General features: G+C 36.5%; 1 protein-coding gene and 1 long non-coding RNA gene across 2 annotated transcripts in view; both read left to right on the plus strand.

The window, feature by feature from the left end:
• Positions 1-18,274, plus strand: part of LOC149958410 (ras-related and estrogen-regulated growth inhibitor-like protein) — a 319,784-nt gene that overhangs the window by 293,678 nt on the left and 7,832 nt on the right. The gene's annotated exons all lie outside the window — the stretch shown is intronic.
• LOC149958417 (uncharacterized) lies at positions 285-2,013 on the plus strand. The gene is made up of 3 exons (XR_016478284.1): positions 285-528; positions 604-775; positions 842-2,013. It is a non-coding gene; the product is annotated as an uncharacterized LOC149958417 (long non-coding RNA).

An 18,274-nucleotide genomic window follows, 5' to 3' on the forward strand; every position in this document is an offset into this window, starting at 1 on the left:
TTTAGACTGGTTGTCTAGCCTCAGTCACTAGGATGGAAGAGCATTGTTTTGAAACTTGACTAGCTTTCAGTGCCAAGGTTTAATGCGAAATTTATTTTCTAAACTTTTAATAAACATCTTTTTGATTGAACGAAAATATGTAAGAATATTAATAATAAATAACTTTATTTATGATTATCAAGTAGTTTGGTTAAAGTACAGATATTTTTCAAAGAAACAGGAGTCAATTTTTCATTCGGTCAAATCGCGCAATCCGGACAACGTTTTGTGGATCAAGTCCAAGGTTTGTAGAGAAATGCACTATAGAGGTTGGCTCTTGTCAGAGTGTCGGAAAACGAAATTTCAAGCAGCTGGGTTAGAAGGGGGGGAAGACAGTGGCGATGGAGAAAGAAAACGAAACAAGACGCCGCGTCACTCGCGTCTAACCACTGCCTTCTATAATATTATAGTAGGCAGTGGTCTAACAGTCTCGGTTAGCTAAATTGGATGAGGGACGAGGGGCTTTTTACAGATGGAATTAATTTCTAGGTAAGCTTTTAATATACAATAATTATGTTGAAAAGCACGTCGTTATCCTCTTTTTTTTATTTAATATGCATGTAGGCTTTTTCTTGAAATTATTTCTGCTGGCTGCGCCGCTGTCCTGCTGAGCCTCCTGCAGTGGCAGGCTGCATGCCTGCATCTCACTTTCTAGGCCTTGGTTGATTAAGAGCGGGCTAAAAACATTTTTCAAAAGTTTTTAAACTTGTTGAAATTTTAAATGAGGGTAGTCAAGGTACTGTAAAGCTCTACAATCCATGTTTTCAATTGTTTAGCTAACTATTTATTATTTTTTTTATAGCTATGGCTCCACATAAATGCGCTGTAATTGACTGTAAAAATTATTTCACATCAAATTCGCAAGTATCATCGCATAGATTCCCTTCAAATGGAAATATAAGAGCTCTCTGGTTAGCAAGATGTGAGGGAAGTTATGCTAAAAAGAGTATCAATCCAAAATATGCTAGAATATGTTCGGAACATTTTTCCCCTGAAAATTTTGAAACGGATCTCAGGGAAGATCTCTTAAATCAAAAAAATCGAAAGAAGTTAAAAAATAACGCTATTCCTGATTTAAAACTCCCGTCCATTGCAATAACTCAAACAGTGAGAGAGTCAAGAAGTAAACCTGTGATAAATTTGCCAATGACCTCCAAAAATGGCACGAAAACAATGCCAGAAGTCCCTGATGGGATTGAAAAACTTTCCGGATGCCATGCAATGCCACATACCCCCAATTCTAGGCCAAGCATTTTAAAAGCAACTGAAACGTCCAAAGCTGCAATAAACTTTCCAGACACATTTGAATCATTAACCACTTTCCAAAACACTGCGGAACCGCCAAACGCTGTGATTAACGTCTCAAGAAGAGGGTGGAATGGAGTATCTCGCAGGATGGGTAGCCAAAAAGTTCTACAAAAAATACCCAAATTTGAATTTAAAATCAAATCGTAATGAACATGATTACAGTGTGCCTTCCTGGGTGGAACACCTTAGTTACGATGGTATTATTGTTCCATCTCTATCCTTCTTGAAGGATTTGAAAATAGTCGAATTAGAGTTTTCAGAATTTCACAAAGTTAAATCTTCTAAAGACATAACTCTAAATAAAGAAATGGGAGTTACCAAAAATTTAGCAACGATAATTTCTGGAAAACTTTTAAACTACCCAAAAGAAATTATATTATCGTATGTGAAAATGAGAACCATAATACGGATGAAATATTTGAATTAAGTTTATTTCTGACGCGCAAAACAGAAGACAAGCCAAAAAAATTACAAAGTACATTAAAAGCAAAAACCCTTAAGTTCCCCTGATATATTTTCATAGTCGAAAATAGTATGAAAATTGTTTTACAAGAACTAAGGTGATAAATAGTTTTAACCATTACGTTCCTTTTAAACTAATAAGAAATAAGCTCTCCTGATGTATTAACATAGTTTATATATATGTTAAACTACCTCACTGTGATTACCATTGTTTTACAAGAACTAAGGTGATAAATGGTTTTAACTATTACGTTCCTATTAAACTAATAAAAAAAATAGCTCTACTGATGTATTAAACTACCTCACTGTGATTACCATTGTTTTATAAGAAATAAAGTGATAAATGGTTTTAACTATTACGTTCCTATTAAACTAATAAAAAATTTGCTCTCCTGATGTATTAATTAACTTAGTTTATATATATGTTAAACTACCTCACTGTGATTGCCATTGCTTTACAAGAACTAAAGTGATAAACTGTTTTGTTTTTAATTTCTTTTTAAAATAATTGAAAGTATTACTTTAATTTCAATCTACCTCTCTCTGAAAAACACTTTTTAAAAGGACTAGTTAACAAATAAAGTTTTTACCTTTTATAAACATGTGGATTATTTATTATCACTTTATTACAACTAAGTGATATTTTTTTCGAAAGCAATAAAAACCTTGCTGTTAAAAAAAACTGTAAAACGTCCCTATTTTCAGCTACCAGCTGATCGCATTAAAAAGACACACATAGATAGTGACAAACGTAAGTACCCCCGTAACTCGCTCCTTTTGAAATCTAACCAGTGACGTCACTGGTGAGATAGACTGATACCGTCTCCTGCGCCGTTTCGACTTTCTCTCGAAAAACCAGTTCCAGAGATGCGCCCCCGTTGGATCAAGTCAACAAAAGCCGGTCTTCTGATTGGCTTAAGTGATTAATGAATACATACATGTAAGCTCGAGGCGGTTATTTCGAATCTAGGGTGCGAGTGTTACCATATCTTTGACATGGCTAAACTGAAAAATAACTGTACCGTAAACCTATGAGATTAAATGTTCGATATGGAGCCTCGGCCCATGATTTTGCTGTTTGTTTTTTGGTAGATTAATTCTTTATTTTCGCAAGTGAAACAATTATGTGTTCGACTTCGTCGCAATTTTTACCTCTCCGAGGGGACAAAGTCCCCTAGGAGGGGTTATACAATCACCGTGTCTGTCTGTCGGTCTGTCTGTCAGGGGCAAAGGGTAATCACTGCGTATCCAGTTTCTTGGCTCACTGCGTTCGCAGTTTCTCGAAGGGTTGGCAAAACCCCCGTCTGACGGTGAGCGTTAACGGATTGATTTGCGGTTGGGTTTGGTTTGGTTGGTCTTTTTACGACAACGCTCACCCTCGCGACAGTTGTAACTCCGTTTCATTGGATATTTCGTTATTGTAATGTTTATGTGTAGGTTGTGACTGTTGAGTTCGTGTTGTGGTGGTTGCGGATGTTGCGTCCGTGTTATGACGGTTGTGGGTGTTGAGTTTTTTGTGTTTGTGTTATGATGGTTGTGGATGTTGAGTCTGTTGTGTTTGTATGGGCGTTTTCTCTCCAACTTCTTCTGAATGACTTTGGGACGGACCGAGTGCTGAGTGTTACGCAACCTCTCAACGTTCATTGGCAGGGTTTCCAACAATTGTACACGGTATTCGTCTTAGTATCAATTTGCGATTTATTGGCGCCGGCCGGGAATGGAACCCGAGCCTGCCTTGTGCAAGAGATGTACTCTAACCACTCAGCCACCAACGCTTGTTAATTTTCTAAAAAACAGCTTTGGCGAATGTCCTTTACAAAGTTATAACTATAATTTATCCTACATCATTTTAAATATTTATAAATTATATTAATCTTATATTTAATTAAATATTTATAAATTCAAGTTTATTTCCTTTTCCCCGCAAAATCGTCCAGTCTTAGAGGAACCTTTAAGAGCGTAAGTCATGCCCAAAAGCTTATCCGGTTTCATTATAATAACGCGAAAAATCGTATTTGTGAATGGTAAGGTGTGGCGCTTCTTGATATTATATTTTCTATTGCTTGATTTCTAAGTATTTGAACTAATTTATTGCTTGACTGCGTTATAATATTTTTCTATGAATTATTTTGATTCTGAAGTCTGATTGCTTGACTGCGTTATAATATTTTTCTATGAGTTTTGTTTCTGAAGGCTGATGGATTGGGTTGTTATTGTGTATTTTTCTATTCGTTATTTTTATTTTTTGATACTATTTTAAACTGGATATAGTATAACGTTACTTCTGCGTATTTTGAATGTGCGTGACGTGGAGGGTATTTTCACGTTTTATTAGGATCAGTTTTTACCTCTCCGAGGGGACAAAGTCCCCTAGGAGGGGTTATACAACGACCGTGTCTGTCTGTGGGTGGGTCTGTGGGTGGGTCTGTGGGTGGGTCTGTGGGTCTGTCTGTCTGTCAGGACTGCGAACGCGTTCGCATTTTCGGTGCAAAGTGTAATCACTGCGTACGCAGTTTCTCAAAGGGTTGGCAAAACCACCGTGTGACGGTGAGCGTTAACGGATGCATTTGCGGTTTGGTTTGGATGGTGTTTTTTCGCTCACCGTCGGGACGGTTTGGTGTATTACGTTTTTGTAATGTTTATGCGTAGGTTGTGAGTGTTGAATTTGTTGTGTTTGTGTTCTGATGGTTGTGCATGTTGAGTCTGTTGTGTTTATATGGGCGTTTTCTCTCCAACTTCTTCTTAATGACTTTGGGACGGACCGAGTGCTGAGTGTAATGCTACCTCTCAACGTCCAATGGCAGGGTTTCCACCAGTTGTACACGGTATTCGTCTTAGTATCAATTTGCGATCGCATCGGGCGGGATTTGAACCCGAGACCTCCTGATTGACAGGCGGACGTTCTACCACAGAACCACCGACACTTGTTACGCCTTATTGAAAATTAGACCTTCAGCTTTATCGGAAGCGTATTTAATAGAGTACGAAATTTTGGTTTAATTGAAATAGAATTGAAATTGAAATTATTGCATCGAAGAAATTCTAATTTAGCGTTTCTCTATTGATTAAAAACAAATGCGCCACCCAGGTTTCGAACCCAGACCATTCGGCTTGGCAGTCGAGCGCTCTACCACAGAACCACCGATAGCTGCTTAGATTCACTGAAATTAAGACAGGCATCGTAAGCATAATAGGTAATAAAGTCTTTTTTTATTAATGAATTTATGAAGGCCTAATCTGGTATTTTTTAAAGGTTAAATCTTGTTTTAGCGCAGTCAGCCGAGATTAGAGGGTTAAAGGGTAGACCCTGTGGGTGGTCCACTTTCTTAACGACCTATATATAGTTCTGTTAATTCAAAGGAGATAATTTAACGTTAATTGCTTTAAGAGCTGGCGGTTTGTCAAGTGGCTCTCTGTGCTTTGTTGATGGTAAGGTTTTTGCTTCTTGTAAATACATTTGGTGTGGATATTTGGATATCTACGATTTCTAACGCAGTCAATGATTTCTTGGGTGTGCGAGTCATTATATGATATTGGAAATTGGACGGCATTGGTCTTTTTCATGTGGTATGCGTCACAACGTCAACAGGAAGTGAACGAGTCGTCCACTACCAGATATCTACGGTATCTTCATCAAGGGCGAGTGTTGAAATAAAATGAGCGTTAAAGATGCGGCAAGTATTTCGTAAGCGAGTAATTCCAAAAAGCCTCTGTAGATATTTCTTTCATTAAAATTTGCTTCGTATTATATTTAACTGATAAACTTGTTCTGTAAAAGGGTTTAATTCAATTGTGCATTGTTATAGTACGTCTAACTTACTGTTGTAACTACTTAACTTATGATATTCTGAATAAATTAAAATTGGTCGTTTCGTCTCAATTATTTTAATTATAATTAAAATTTTATACCGGGCGGGATAGAAATGGGTTAATATTTTTAACAAATAACTCTAAATTGCGGAGATATATCTTTAAGGGTTATCTCGAGAAATTAATACCACTAGGGACAATTCTTCCGAGGAGAGGTATATTTTGGCTTGCCAACTTGTTACCTCTCCGAGGGGACAAAGTCCCCTAGGAGGGGTTATACAACGACCGTGTCTGTCTGTGGGTCTGTGGGTGGGTCTGTGGGTGTGTCTGTCTGTCAGGACTGCGAACGCGTTCGCATTTTCGGTGCAAAGTGTAATCACTGCGTACGCAGTTTCTCAATGGGTTGGCAAAACCACCGTGTGACGGTGAGCGTTAACGGATGCATTTGCGGTTTGGTTTGGATGGTGTTTTTTCGCTCACCGTCGTGACGGTTTGGTGTATTACGTTTTTGTAATGTTTATGCGTAGGTTGTGAGTGTTGAATTTGTTGTGTTTGTGTTCTGATGGATGTGCATGTTGAGTCTGTTGTGTTTACATGGGCGTTTTCTCTCCAACTTCTTCTTAATGACTTTGGGACGGACCGAGTGCTGAGTGTAATGCTACCTCTCAACGTCCAATGGCAGGGTTTCCACCAGTTGTACACGGTATTCGTCTTAGTATCAATTTGCGATCGCATCGGGCGGGATTTGAACCCGAGACCTCCTGATTGACAGGCGGACGTTCTACCACAGAACCACCGACACTTGTTACGCCTTATTGAAAATTAGACCTTCAGCTTTATCGGAAGCGTATTTAATAGAGTACGAAATTTTGGTTTAATTGAAATAGAATTGAAATTGAAATTATTGCATCGAAGAAATTCTAATTTAGCGTTTCTCTATTGATTAAAAACAAATGCGCCACCCAGGTTTCGAACCCAGACCATTCGGCTTGGCAGTCGAGCGCTCTACCACAGAACCACCGATAGCTGCTTAGATTCACTGAAATTAAGACAGGCATCGTAAGCATAATAGGTAATAAAGTCTTTTTTTATTAATGAATTTATGAAGGCCTAATCTGGTATTTTTTAAAGGTTAAATCTTGTTTTAGCGCAGTCAGCCGAGATTAGAGGGTTAAAGGGTAGACCCTGTGGGTGGTCCACTTTCTTAACGACCTATATATAGTTCTGTTAATTCAAAGGAGATAATTTAACGTTAATTGCTTTAAAAGCTGGCGGTTAGTCAAGTGGCTCTCTGTGCTTTGTTGATGGTAAGGTTTTTGCTTCTTGTAAATACATTTGGTGTGGATATTTGGATATCTACGATTTCTAACGCAGTCAATGATTTCTTGGGTGTGCGAGTCATTATATGATATTGGAAATTGGACGGCATTGGTCTTTTTCATGTGGTATGCGTCACAACGTCAACAGGAAGTGAACGAGTCGTCTACTACCAGATATCTACGGTATCTTCATCAAGGGCGAGTGTTGAAATAAAATGAGCGTTAAAGATGCGGCAAGTATTTCGTAAGCGAGTAATTCCAAAAAGCCTCTGTAGATATTTATTTCATTAAAATTTGCTTCGTATTATATTTAACTGATAAACTTGTTCTGTAAAAGGGTTTAATTCAATTGTGCATTGTTATAGTACGTCTAACTTACTGTTGTAACTACTTAACTTATGATATTCTGAATAAATTAAAATTGGTCGTTTCGTCTCAATTATTTTAATTATAATAAAAATTTTATACCGGGCGGGATAGAAATGGGTTAATATTTTTAACAAATAACTCTAAATTGCGGAGATATATCTTTAAGGGTTATCTCGAGAAATTAATACCACTAGGGACAATTCTTCCGAGGATAGGTATATTTTGGCTTGCCAACTTGTTTAAATTTAAATAGGCCTATCTTCCGTTTTATTTGTATTTTATTTCGTTTTTCAGTCGTATATATATAACATTTTTTTATTTTTTCCAATTTGCGGACAATTTTCTGGAAGTTTTTCCGCATTTTATTTTTCCGGAAAATTAACAACACTAGTCTTTAGGAATCTTCAACTTGACGAACCAACTCAAAAATCGTAAATTTTTATGACCAATATTTAATTTGGTTAAATGAGTAATAATTTAAAATCTGTTCAGAGCACATTTCCAATTCAGACTCTAGAAACTAATTAACACGTACCAAAGGTTAATTTTTAATTTGCGTAGTTATTTATTTGCCGATTTATGAATTAATTAAAAGACGATATTTCTAAGCGTTGCAGGCTCGCCTCCACTAACAGACTATTTATTTGAGCGTAACTGCTGTGGCAATAAACGATACTCAACACTCACCTTAACGCCAAAATTATAAGTAACATAATAGTAATAAGTATGACACTAGAGTGGGGTGGTGAAGTGGTGAGCCTCGTTCGATTCCAGCTTGTGGCACTGGGTGAAACTTGGAGCTACTCCTTCCGCGTTGAATTTGCAAGCTTTCTCCCCACTGGGTAGATAGGTTTCCCTCTAGTTCTTCGGTTTCCCCTTTTCCATAAAAACTTGTCGAGGTTAACGGTAATAGTTAGCGTAGGGAGGTGTTGGCTCGCGTGGCATGAAGAGCTTGCCACCACCCTCCTACGCATTGTAACCCGGCCATCTGTTTAAAGGCATTAAAATTCGCTATAGATGACTTGGGCCTAAGGTAGTGCCAAGGGTATTAGCCTATCTGATGATGACTAGTTTATTTTAGTTTTAACTATTTTGGGTAACGATAGTGTGTCGCGGGGTAAAACACGAAGGAAAACTCGTTTAGGTCTCAAAATTTGAAAATAGCTAGTTTCAAAAACAAAGGGCCGGGGGTAGTTGTAATACCAAGAACCCTAAATGTTAGAAGGATATACGTAAGTCGAGGGACGAAAAATGGCCGCGCCGTTGGTGGGTCATGCCGCTCATGCGCGATTGAGAATCCGCCTTTAGATTCCGTCAAGGACAAAACATGGAGGAAGCACCGCCAAAATTTCCCTTTTCTGTTGCCAATCAGCAGCGGCGCTATGGTTTTTTCACAGGTGGGCTAATTATTTTGTGGCCCCCAAGACTTTTGTGGCCCTCGCAACTTTACTGACGCCTCATAATTTTGTGACAGCTGTGGCTTGCTCTCCCAAATGTCTCTCTTAGAACATATACATATTTCAAAAACTTACTCAAAGTATAAATTGTACTCTTTTGTTTTACTAAACTCGTCAAGAACCAACAAAGGATTGTCTCTCAAGTTCTCAACCTATTAGATAAATCTCTAAATATAAACAAATTTGTTAATCGATTTTCAGACATATTGGTTCTTAAAAATGATTCTTTTAAGTGAAGAATAAAAGAACGTCGTTATATTTGCATATATAAAACTTTTTTATATAATAATAAAAATAATTAAATACCGTCTGACCGATTTCCGGTTTAATTACAACCTATATATATAGCCCGACATGGCACTAGAAAAGTTTTTTACAGTTGACCTTTATGGCTTTGAGATCTCGGGGGGGGGTAATTTTTTTATAATATATATATTTAATAATTGTGATTAAGAGCCATCTGAATTTTTTGTTTTTAGTGTATTTAAAAGATAGATTTATGGGGGAATTTAAGTAATTTACAGTTAAATAAGGGTTATAATAATTTTTAGGGACTAACATTTATAATAATTACGTTATTTCTTCGAAAAATTGATACCAGTTGGCCTACACTCAAGCCTTAAAAATGACTCATAAATTCAAATATGTGGAATCTTAATTATAAATATGTGGCCCTTATAATATAAATATGTGGCCCCTCTCACAAATTCAAGGGGGCTAAAGCCCACTTCAGCCCACCCTTAGCGCCGCTACTGTTGCCAATCTAATTCCCTGGTTTCACCCTGATTTCTAGGTTTTCCAGATGTGTTAACAGTCAATTTTAAGTTAACTTCGTAATATTATTTTGTGGTTCAATTATCCTTTTCAGCTTACTCAGAGTCAAGGCAGGAAGATCATAAATTGTTGGATTTTTGGTTGCTAAGCAAAAGCTTTGTTTTATAAAACCAAATCTTCCACTTAGCGGACGAATCTCCTGCCTCTCGCATTAGCGCTATGGAAACGCAAAAGCCTAATTATAAAATAAGTTTAAAAGACTTGAGCCTCGCGATAGTTTGAGTCTCCTTAAATTATAAAATTCATCTTTGCCTTGTTAGTTTTGTTTTGGGAAAAGTCAAGTCCTAGCAACGAGTTGTTTCCGGTACACTTATTATATTAGAAGACAAAGCTTGTCCTCAATTAGTTTTTAAGAGGGTATTTTCGTTTATCCTGGCTCGGGTAGGAAATAAGTCTAGAAGGGCTCATATGTAATCACTAGAAACTAGGTTATTTGAGCGGCTTTGTCTGTACGGAAATGGGGTATTGTTTGGTCGAGCGTTAAGCTTTGACTTAACAAAGGGAAACGAATAGCCAAGGCTTAGATCGATTTTTTTTGGTCCTCTGATCTGACTTTTCTCCGATTTAGGTGAAGCCAAGAATGCATTTATTTGTACTTACGGAGAATGACTGAATTGAGCCGATTTCTCTCCCTTCTCCCAATTCATTTCACGGTCTACCACTAGGCTCCTCCCCTTAAACATCAGTCAAGACGAACCGGTTTTTCATTGGTTCCCTGAAGCTGACATCTTCCGACGCGATTGAAACCGGTGACGTTTCAATGAGACAATGATGCCCGTGCGGATAGTCGCGTGATAGCTATTCTCCCTAAGCATAAATATATCCATTCTTGCTAAAACTATAGATAGAAAGCAGACCGTATCCCCAGTTAAGCTTAATTGTACATTATTATTTCCGCGTATAGGAGCTGTCGACAGATGGCGTATTGTAATTTTTGTTGTTCCGGTTTTTGCACGCCATGTATGTTTAAATAAATAAGGGTTTTCGCACCTCTAATAGAGATTATTCTAATTTACGCGCAGGGTGACCACAGTAAACCCTCCAATTTTTTTTGGAACAGTAGTAAATTGATAGTCATTTTGAAAGAAAATATAAGAGTAATTTTTCGGTAAATATAGGAATCAGGTGAATTTATAGGAAATTATAGGAATTTTTTTAATAAAGATTAAACAAATATGCTTTTAATGGAATTTTGGTTGAATATTACATTTAATTCGAAAACATCACAGACTTTGTGAATTATATATAAGTATTATAGAATACTATATTTTTATTTTAAAACACCAGCCAGCCGTAAAAGCCAATTAAATTAGTACTTTGGTTAAAGGCTAGCTGTTTTTGAGCGCCTTCTATCGAATTTTAAAACTAAATTGAGAGCAAAACGCAAAGTACGAAAAATAAGAAAATTTAGGAAGACAAATTATAAAATATAGGAAGTGTGGTCACGCTGTACGCGCAATTTTAATTATATATATAATTAACTATAATTAATTGGCTTTGAAGAACGTAGTAGCAGAAGTCTATTATATTCTTCCATAAGTATCACACTACCTATGAGGCCGTTAACAGATAACGTAAAGCAAAAATTCTACTTCCTTTTACAATTAGGACAATTTATTAATTATTTATTTAGGAAAACTAAAAATCATTCTATTGATGATACGCTATTAGTTTTTCCTCTTCGTTATTCGTAAATGGGTCATTCCATGACAAAACGCCTGCCACAGAACACCCGACCCCTTTCGATTTTGCCCAAATTTTGTATACAGGGTTTTTTGGGCCTAGGAAAACGATTTTGACAGTTTCATAACGATCGGTTCAGCCGTTTACGAGATACAGCATACGCGTTTTTTCAAAAGTACGCCTTGACCCCCTAAATGTTTTCTACTATATCTTAAGACATAATTATCGCAAAATCACATGTAATACCTCATTTTAAAGACAATGCGCACCCTAATATGAATATTTAATCAGAGTTGTCATTTGACGTAAATGTCATTAAAATCTGGGCCTTTAAATAATTTGACCTTTGACCTTGCCCAGACACCTCAGTCGTAGGTCAACGATTTTAGCATTTTTAAAATTCCCACTATCGAATACATAATAATCACTCAAAATCTCAAAGTAATATTTGTAGTTTTCGAGATATTAATTTTTGAAATTTACCCCTCAAATTAATGAAAATGCTATTTTATACACGAAACTAGTTGACCTACTAAATAAATTAAAAATATTATTATTTTGGTAATTTTGAGTTTAGAATATCAAATACACTAATTCTTAAATTAAGTTGAGTTATTTACATATTATTTTTAGTTTTGCATGTTATCTGTAGACAGAAGACATCACTAAATTGCTTGTCCTTAGTATAGTCTGGCGTTCAATATTATTGTAGCGTATCTTACTGCACCCTAAAATGGAAATGTGCTAGATATCTCAAGAAAACCCAATATTGCTCTTAGTCATATCGATAACGTTTTTAATGACGTAAAAATGTTTTAATATCTTTTTAATATATAATAGTTATAATTGAGTAGTTAAATATATTAACAGCGATAATTGAGTAGCGAAATAGAATTTATTTAACTGTATATTCTCGAACAAAGCCCTGAAATGGATCGAAATTGTTCGTTTTGGAGAGACAGTAGTAAATGTCATTTGCAAACACTTTCGAAAACAGTTGGTATCAACAACCATCTGTCCGAGGATGACAAATTAGTTCTTAGCAGCCGAACAGCTATACCTATGTCCAAAATAAGAAACATATGTCGTCACCATGAAGAACTTTTTATGAAAAGGTATTCAACGAGTCAAAAGAAGTGTATGAATCCTTTTGGGACTCACGACGCTGAAAGAAAGAGTGGACTAAAAACTATTTCATTGGATTTGTTCAAAAAATTAAAGTTACGAGGAATTGAAGTTATCGCTGGAAATAAGTTGTGCATCCAGTGTTTTATGTCTGCTGGAAAAAAAGTAAAGGATGAACTCCAAATACAGTTGGACGTTTCAGAAGTTCACACTGCACAAGAATCACAAGAAAGCGATTCTTTTTCATTTAGTCAACCTTGTTCATCGGGAGATGCGACGCAAGACGACAAAGCTATAGCTTTAGTGGCAGTTAACGAAACTCTAATAAACTTGGGAGAATCTCCTGTTAAAAGAAGTAAGAAATATATTCAATTTGAAATAATTTATATATGTATACATATATAAATACATATATTTTTTAACTTTTGTACAGAAGGTTTGTCATCTCGCCAAAAAACAATTCTAAGCAGGACTAAGTTAAACGCTGTGAACAATTCATTGAAACGCAAATTAGAAGAGTCAATGGAAATTTCTCTTGATGAAACAGACGATAATATGGTTACGGACGATGTTTTTAGAAAGCTCGAAGAACATCGATTATATGAGAATATTTTGAACGAACTGAGAGAGAAATTCAATAACTCCAAGACATCATACGGCGAAAAGCTTCAGATCCTGACCTTGTCACCATTTGGAATACAACGCACAATGGAGGAATTTGGAGCACCAGAATACATGGTCAAACGAAGCAGGAATCTTAAATCTAGTCAAGGAATTCTTTCGCTACCAGAGAAACAATCGAAGGGATTAATATTGACCGAAGACGTTAAATCAAAGGTCGTTGAATTTTACGAAAATGACGATAACAGTCGTATGACACCTGGACAAAAGGAGTTTGTGTCAGTTAGAAACCACGAGACAGGTCAAAAAGAACATCATCAAAAGAGGCTTGTACTGCTGAACCTGAGAGAGCTCTATAACAAATTCAAGGAAGAGCATGATTTGACGTTAGGATTTTCGTCATTTTGTTATCTACGACCACCTTGGTGTGTATTAGCAGGTTCGTCAGGTACACATTCAGTGTGTGTCTGCACCTATCACCAAAATGTCAAGCTAATGATATCAGCTCTACCGTCTCCTTGTCCTTTAAAATGTGATATCGATTTCATGGCGCTCACCGTGTGTGACACTCAAAACAGGAATTGTATGATGAGGGTGTGCAAGGACTGTCCTGGGAAAAATGGTCTACTTGAAAATGAATATTTAATGAACCTTTTAGAAGATTTTGAAAATATACAGTTCATGCAATGGGTGACAACTGACAGCACAAAGCTCATGACCTTGAGCGAGAGTGTTGAAAACTTTTTCGACTCTTTGGCCATTAAACTACTTGAACTAACGCGTCATCATTACACATCTAAGTCGCAATCTAATTATCTTAAAAACCTCAAAAAAACTCTAAAACCTGGTGACGTAATTGTTCTCGGTGATTTTGCGGAGAACTATTCCTTCGTAATTCAAGACGAAGCACAAGGGTTCCATTGGGACAATTCTCAAGCGACAGTGCATCCCTTCGTAATCTACTTCAGGGTAGTCGAAAACGGAGAACTTAACCACTTAAATTTTTGTATTATCAGTGATACCAGAACACATACAACCAATACTGTTCACAGTTTTTTAACTTATCTAATTCCAAATATAAAAACACATGTTCCTAATGTTAGAAAGCTAATTTATTTTACGGATGGATGTGCTGGACAGTATAAAAACAAATACAACTTTTCTAATCTCTGTTGCCACAAACAAGATTTTGGTTTGGACGCTGAATGGCATTTTTTTGCCACATCTCATGGCAAGGGACCTTGTGACGGAATTGGCGGAACAGTGAAGCGTAAAACAGCAAGAGTCAGTCTTCAGCGACCAGTGACTGGACAGATTTTGACTCCAACAGATATGTTTAATTTCTGCCTATCAAACTTCGAAAATATCAAGTTCATCTATGTTAAAAACGAAGAAATTGAGCGACAAAAGGAACTTTTAAAAGAAAGGTTTTCTAAAGCCATAACAGTAAAAGGAACTCGAGGGTTTCATAAATTCGTTCCGAAATCGTTAAATGAAATCATGGTTTCTCCGTTATCTAATGACGATTCGCTAACCACAGTTAAGGTTTCGACTTTAGAATTGTCAGATACTCGAAATCAAGAGGCTGAAAACTTTAAAGTGGGAAATTTGGTAGCCAGCGTCTACAAAGGCCAACTTTACGTTGGATTAATTGAGGAAGTATCAGAAGAGTTTGGAGACTTCTTTGTAAACTTTTTGCGTCCCCCTGGTATTTCGGACAAATACACATGGCCCAGAAGGATCGATAGCAGTTGGGTGTCAAGTGAAAATGTTCTATGTGCAATTGAAATTCTTGTAGGTTTACCAAATTCGAAAGGCTATCAAATCAAAGAACACGATAAAAATAAAATTACCAAAGCCTTTTAAATGTTTAAAGAAGTTTAAGCTGTTTTGTGTAAATAAAAAATTAATTGGTGTGTAAACTATAAAAATAAATGGTTTTGGTATTTCATTTTGTGTGTGGTGGGGTAAATTTCAAAAATTAATATCTCGAAAACTACAAATATTACTTTGAGATTTTGAGTGATTATTATGTATTCGATAGTGGGAATTTTAAAAATGCTAAAATCGTTGACCTACGACTGAGGTGTCTGGGCAAGGTCAAAGGTCAAATTATTTAAAGGCCCAGATTTTAATGACATTTACGTCAAATGACAACTCTGATTAAATATTCATATTAGGGTGCGCATTGTCTTTAAAATGAGGTATTACATGTGATTTTGCGATAATTATGTCATAAGATATACTAGAAAACATTTAGGGGGTCAAGGCGAACTTTTGAAAAAACGCGTATGCTGTATCTCGTAAACGGCTGAACCGATCGTTATGAAACTGTCAAAATCGTTTTCCTAGGCCCAAAAAACCTTGTATACAAAATTTTGGCGAAATCGAAAGGGGTCGGGTGTTAAAATTAAAAAAAACTAGGTCGTTTTGTCATGGAATGACCCAAATTTGAATTTATAAATAATGACACTTGCATTTCATTATAATTCTTGCATAGTTTGCTTATATTTTGATAAGTTGATTTCAGAAAAAACGTTCTTATTACTTTATATTTTTCTGTAGCAGATGCCGTTACACCACCTAGACTGGTTTCGGTCGAGAATAATAGAGTCAGTCGCTTTGATTTCCCATAGACACATACTTATGAACAATATTATAGACTTTTGGTTTATTTCATCAGAGATATTAACGACTTTTAATGCCATTAATTCAGATGGCCGGGTTATGTTACGTAGGAGGGTGGTGATAAGCCCTTCATGCCACGTGAGCCAACAGCTCCCTACACTAACTATTACCTTTAACCTCAACTGGTTTTTATGGAAAGGAGAAACCGAAGAACTCGATAAAAAAACCCCTTTTACCAATGCGGAAATAAATTGCAAACTAAACGCGTAAGGAGTTGTTCCAAGTTTTCACCCAGCAACGCCACAATTTGGGATAGAACGTGGCGTACATTCTAGCCACTACGCACTACGAAATAATCATGGTAAAAGAATTCGTGTGGGTTAAATTTCCCCTTTTTAAATTCATAAGTATAATAAAAACCATAAGTATGACTCTGAACTATTTCGGTTAACGATAGTGTGTCGCGGAGTGGTTGCGAAATGGGAAGTTTCGGGAGAGGAAAATACTGCTAGGTTAGTGTGGTTTCAATAAATACGATTTAAAACAAGCTTAGATCACAAATTCGACCTTCATATTAGTCAATATCATGTTCCAATTCAATGAATTATCGTTATAATCAATATAACCAAAAGTGGATATAAAACAGAAAGTCTGGGAGGACCCGGTAGCCCTGTTCCATCAAAAATGAGGATCCCCCAAGCATGCCCCTAGTTTGTACCTACCCCCTTTGGCGGAGCATTACAAATGGCGCTTTACTCGCATGTACCTGCGTAAATCGGCTGATATATTATAGTTCTTCTTCAGTTCCTTATCCACCTGATTATATAGTCTTTGGGCTGGATTTGGTGCGTCTGCTCTTTGTGAAAATTCACGTTTGGCAAGGCTTAGGTAGATAATTGATAAAAACGTTTTTGTTTTATTTGAATATGGTGTGCGGCTTAAAGTGTTTAACGAATTTAAAAACAATCGAACCTTAAAAGAACTACTAGAAGATGTGCTCTCAACGCGAGTTGTTACATTCGCATTACTCTGAAGAAAGAGGAAGATAGTGGCTTTCTGTACGCATGGAACAATTGGGTATACAATTTAGTACTTAATGTTGAAGGAATTGACCCAGTTATAATTTGTGACCCAATATATGCAAATGAACTCTCCAATGTAGTACATTGGATAGCTTGGCAAAAAAAACCTCAATAAAATCCCTGTAGTTTTGAAGGCAATTAACAACGGGGGTTTATTTATGGCACATGAGACCCTATCTACTGGAATTTTAGTTAAGCCTTGGTTTAAATCTTCACTGGTTTGTATAGTTCCAATTGAATACAAATCTTTTATAAATAAATTACACTGACTAAATTTACTTTTCGGCTTTAAAGCTAACTCTTCTGGTGTATGTTTCTTACGAGCTTGAGCCACAGTGAGTCAGTGACTCTTGAACTTAACAGAGGCAAATTTTTGAAAAAGGAATAAATTAACCAACGAGACAACGTTTTCGGGAGATTTACCAAGGATGATATCATTGATATGATTCTTGGTTTTACCGCTAGGTTAGCTAGCATTGCCCATCTGAACTATTTCCTCTGACCGTGACGTCATGAGACATAGGCCAAACGTAACAGAGTCGTTCCTGATTGGCTCAATCATTGTATAGGGGAAACAGCTCCTCATTTTTGAAGGAAACCACTGGGAAAGCTAACGAACCCTTTTCCTCCCAGACTTTCTGTTTTATATCCACTTTTGATATAACGAAGGACTTGCCACCACCCTCCTACGCATTGTAACCCGGCCACCTGAATTAAAGATTTTAAAAGTCGCATGATGACTTAGGACTAAGGTGGTGCCTTGGGCATTAGCATATTATTATTTCGCCAAATTAAACGTTATTTTTACAGTTGCAACTTGAAAACCTTTCTATTTCCAATAAGCCTTGGCTGACCCTTCAATTAGCGTGTCACAAGTGATTTCTCAGGCACCGTTACTAGGGCCACAAAGAAACATTTCGGGCAAAATATGGGGGAGGAAATCGTATGGAAGTTTATATAAATCATAAATTATTGGGTGGGCAGTCCGTATCCCTTTGATAACTTATATGCTCATTGGTAACTACCCTTAAAAGGTAACGTCAAACTTATTTGTTATAAAATCTCTATTTGCCTTGGAAATGCTAATAAATTATCCATTTAAACGCTAATGAATCCACTGAAATACTAAATGGATTGAAAATATTAATTTTCGTCTGGCACTATAATCTACTCTTATTTAAATGCAAAGATGCAAAGAAACTTTTAACGTTACTCCGTCTGAATTTTAAAGCTGTAGGATTTAAAATTATAATCAAATTAGGCAATTTTCCCAAATAAAGCGAGAAAACGTATCGAACAAGCTTTGGCCTTAAGGTCTTTTAAGGCGTTAATGGGCCATTGGAAAAATATTCCATAGGCAAAGGATTAAATAATCAGGCAATACCTTTTCAATAGAATCGGGTCGTTGACAATGAGCCAGACAGCTGCCTACAAATTGCGTTTCTTCGTTTTCCCTTTGTCGTTACCGAAGCCAGTCATCTGGGCTGATTGTTATCGAAATGCGCCCTATTGTACAGTTATGTCAGGAGCTGAAGTA

This window comes from Leiobunum rupestre, chromosome 2 (genome assembly GCF_980474605.1).
Source record: "Leiobunum rupestre chromosome 2, qqLeiRupe1.1.hap1, whole genome shotgun sequence".
In the NCBI taxonomy this organism is placed as follows: domain Eukaryota; kingdom Metazoa; phylum Arthropoda; class Arachnida; order Opiliones; family Sclerosomatidae; genus Leiobunum; species Leiobunum rupestre.